General features: G+C 36.4%; 1 pseudogene across 1 annotated transcript; it reads right to left on the reverse strand.

Annotated features, from left to right (window-relative positions):
• Positions 1–2,778: 2,778 nt before the first annotated feature.
• On the reverse strand, positions 2,779–3,724 carry LOC311091247 (olfactory receptor 6N1-like; annotated as a pseudogene). Its single transcript has one exon. The product of its transcript is annotated as an olfactory receptor 6N1-like (transcript).
• Between the last annotated feature and the right edge of the window lie 1,084 nt (positions 3,725–4,808).

The raw sequence follows: 4,808 nt of genomic DNA on the forward strand, positions 1-4,808 counted from the left end.
TATTAATTAAAGGGGGGGTGAAATGCTATTTCATGCATACTGAGTTTTTTACACTGTTAAAGAGTTGGATTCCCATGCTAAACATGGACAAAGTTTCAAAAATTAAATTGTACATTTGAAGGAGTATTTCTGTGCCAAAAATTGTCCTTCCGGTTTGTCACAAGTTTCGGAAAGTTTTTATCGAGTATGGGTCTGTGTGACGTCAGCTGGGGCGGAATTTCCTTATATGGGTCCTAAGGGCACTTCTCCCAGAATAGCGCGGGCGCGCGCGCATCCGTAGACCAGAGCAAGAGAGAGAAAGCAGTACCTCATCAAAGCGCTCTGCTCGGCTTTAGGGAAGTCAATGTCACCAATGAAGTGGGTTTTTGGTTGCCAGGGCAAGACAACCCTGCACAGATTCCCAAAGAACCCAGCATTAAGGGACCAGTGGATGGAGTTTGTTTTTTTCAGAGCATCAATGGAGTTGTGCAAGACTGTTTGTTCCCTGCATTTCGACGGATTTGCAGATCGTCTAATGCTTAAGGATCGAGCAGTCACAATGATAAAGGTTCACAGTCGTGCGTTGGAACCGGGCGGTGAGTAAAACTGCTTCAAATGTCTCTGTGTGTTGTTGTTAGCTCGGCGCGTTAGCACAGCTTTAGCTTCGCCCACACGGCCCGCCTCCAGACGCTCGTTTTTTTTTCCGGAAAGACTCGGTACAGCCTATCTTTCTTTTATAAATATAATAAAACTAAAGACTTTTCGGAGATATGAAGGATGCAGTACTACTCTATAGGTACTCAAGATTAACAGGAGATTGAGTGAAAATGAGCATTTCACCCCCCCTTTAACAAAATGTACTTACTATATTGTTAGTTGGGATTAATGTTTGGTTTAGGGTTAGTTGCATAAAATTAAGTATAATTTACTGCTATTGTTATATTAACTACATGTAATGTGTAACAAAACCACTGTAAAATAAAGTGTTACCAAATATTTCAGTTAAATCAGTGTTTCAGTGGGGTGTTAATTTATGGGATTACAATGACAGTGAATGTCAGTCAAGTGCTAGATTCAGAAGTCCCTGGGAAAGAAATAAGGTGTGAAAGTGCATTGTTCTGAAGTCAGGGGGTAGATAGAATAAAGAGAAAAGTTGATGGCCATAGCGAATACTGGCAGACATCAGAGTTTTAAATGGTTTTACATGTTCCCTTGTCCATTTTTAACTCCTCTTAAGAAATGTGTGTTTGTCTTTAATGAATATGGGACACTACCTGTCATGGACACAATTAAGACTTGTGCTGCTTTGATAGCTCCATTCAAGCACAATCAGTGCATGAATGGACAATCAGTGTCACAAGCACAATATGACAGTTAAATTACATCAAAGGAACATACAAATCTTGAACATTTGAAATTCACACTCAAGTGTAAGCCTGCATCATTTAATGTTTTATACAAAAAAAAAATACAAAAAAATAAAAATAAATAAATAAATATAAATATATATATATATATATTAGGGGTGTCGCATTATACCGGTGTTGACGATAATCGTGATATTCAAAGCATGAAATATCGACATCGTGTTAATTTAGAGTGTGACAATATACTGGTATTGGCGATAATAACCACAATGTTTAAAATGAATAGGACTCTTATGATAACATGACATGTAAATACTACAGCGCCAGTAGGCTACCTGGTTGACCTAAGTGGCAGTATTGCACCCGTGGACACCTGTCAAATAAGAAGACGACGCAGCGCTCGTCCGCGCTCGCGTAGCTAGAGTGAAACACTGTCCACAACCTTAAAAAGTAAGCTCACCAGTAATAAGAAAAGAGAAAGTTGGAGTTAAAAAACAGACTGAAGGATAGAGGGAGAGTCTGGTATATCTGCTGCAGGTCAGTCACATTACATTAAACAGAAAGAGATCGCATCAGCCAAGCTTTTTTACAGCGGTAGTTTGACATTTCCCACAAATTCTTAAAGATTAAACTTCCTTAGAATGCATCTAGATATGCATGTTTGGAGTTAGGCCATCAGTAACAGTTCAGCAATAAAAATGAGTTAAATGTGGATAGACCATGGCACCCAAGCAGTTTAAGGGGAAAAAAAGATTCAGAAGTGGAAGGAGGAAATTTCAAATGAAACGAAGGGGGCTGGTTCTATAGTAAAATAGCCCCACATCATCACATAGCATTCACCATACCTAGAGATTGGCATGGGGTACTTTCCATAAGATCATCTCTCAATGCAAATCAAACTAGCTTTTAGGCTAACTGAAATAAAACCATGCCAATCTCTAGGTATGGTGAATGCTATGTGATGATGTGGGGCTATTTTAATTCCAAAGGCCAAGGGAACTTTATCAGGATGCATAGTATCCTAAAAATTAATTAAAAAAAAATACTTAAAAATAAAAATCTGCCTGCCTCTATGGGAATTTAACATAGGGGTGTACACACTTATGCACCATGTATTTTAAGGAAGAACATTTATTTATTTGCGATACATTATTCATTCACAAAGAAAATTGGTGTCCTAAAAGGTTGGATTTTTCCAAATTTTTTAAATTAAGGCATTAAGTTCAATTTCCAAAATATGATTTTTTATTCCTCTTTTTAGTCAACTTTAGCATGGGTGTATTAACTTATGCATTGCACTGTATATAGTGTAATATGGCTGAAAACAAAAACCTAGCTATCACAATTGTTATGTTGTCCATTTCAATAAAACAATTTCCATAGTGTTAGAATGTCTAGAATAATAAAATCTTTGCTTGTGACCAAGAAATATTCAATCAGATATTTCCACTTCTTTTTTGAAAAGCAGTCTCACGACTTCCTTCCGTAGTCTTGTCAGATTTAGTCCATAAATGAGGGGGTTTAAAATGGGTGGTATGAGTAAGAATTCCAGGGCCATGAAATTACGCAAATCTTGTGGCAAACTCTTTGAACCATAACGAGTGTACAGCACATCAAACAGCAAAGCAACAGTCACATTGAGCAATGCAAGAAGATGTGGTACACATGTTTGTATGAATTTGTGCCTGCCCTCTATTGACTTTCTGCATTTTCCAACCAAGTAAATGTATGAGCAAAATATCAATATTGCATGTCCAAAATATATAAAAATGATTACATACCCAATCACATTATTTACTGTTGTAGTAAAACAAGAAAGTTTAACAACTGACCAATTTTCACAATATAACTTTTCAATACTAGAGCCACATAATGTTAGTCTTGATGTTAATACAATTACAACACAAGTGCAAAAAAATGAAGAAAGCCAGCAGAAAAGGATACATTCAAGAACCCTCTGATTGGTGATTACTGAATGATACTCAAGTGGTCTAATTATTGCCACATACCTGTCATACGCCATCACTGTTAATGTTGAAAAGTCACACAGAACAGATGAATAAATGACAAATATCTGAATCAAACATCCAGCATAAGAAATCACATGATACTGGGATAATAAATCATACATGAATTTAGGGTAGAATCCACCAGTGCCAAAAAGTCCATTTACACACAAATTACAAATAAAGACATACATTGGCTCATGAAGCTACTTATGCAAAATTACAGTGTAAATTATGGTTACATTACACAACACAATTAATGGATAATACAATGCAGTCAATGAAAAAAACAAATCTTTTCCCCATCGTTTCATTTAGTCCAGAGAGTGTAAACACTAAGACAATGGATTCATTCTCTAGTGGTGGCTGCATCTGGAAGGATATGCAGTGTTTTATGATAGGGATATCATTATGCACATCATAAAAAAAGTGTTGATTTGAAATTAAAAGGTAGATCATTTTAAAAATAATCATTATAGTCAGCTATTTAGTCCTGTTATATAAACGGAAATATTCAGCATATGCTGGTTCTTCAAAGACGCAAGTAATTAAATAATTAAAATCTTACCACAATCTCTTTTTCTTAGTCTGACAGTGTTGTGAAAGGTTGATGGTGATATATATATATATATATATATATATATATATATATATATAGACTATTCTCATGCTAATTGCCTTGTTTGTGAACACTTACAAGACTTTTCAAAAGCTCTCGAGAATGTTTTTTGAAAAATATGTCAGTCTATACTAAACATGTAATTAAAGTAATATGCAAATGAGCACTTCATTATATAAAATTGCATCACATTGTATTATTAATTACTGGAAATAAAAATCCCCAAATCTTAAAACCCAGATCTTTCAGTGATGTACTTATTGCTTGTGCTGTATGTAAAAGTCTAGCAATTGTAATAACCTCATTATATATTTAGGGCCCAAGCACCGATGGTGTGAGGACCCTCTTGGAATTGCTCAGTTTATTATTAGGGCCCAAGCCCTGAAAGGGCAAAGGCCCTATTGTTTTCCTTAGGATTCTTTATCATTATTTTTCTGTCAAACTTTCGGGCACTTTTGGGGCCCTTAACATGCTCAAAAATAATATGGTACCCAATAATAATACGGTACCCGGGCGTGGCAGGGGGGCTCAACAGCGCCTCCTTGAACGGGGTCTGAAAACTTGGTCCATATATCAAACATGCTTGCATGAATTAATATGAAACTCGGTACACATATAGATCTCATCGGGCAGAACAACTTCCACACTCTATGTTATTAGCTCCGCCCAACAGGAAGTCAGGTATTATAGGTTGTTTGAAAAACATATGCTCTGGAATTTGAAATACTCCTCCTAGAGAATTCATCCGATCACCACCAATCTCGGTGTGCATGAAGTCAAGACATTGAGGATGCTAAATTGCGGACAGATTTTTGATACCTCAAACGGTTTGGCCGT

The sequence above is a fragment of the Abramis brama genome, assembly GCF_963993115.1.
Source record: "Abramis brama genome assembly, chromosome: 10".
In the NCBI taxonomy this organism is placed as follows: Eukaryota; Metazoa; Chordata; class Actinopteri; order Cypriniformes; family Leuciscidae; genus Abramis; species Abramis brama.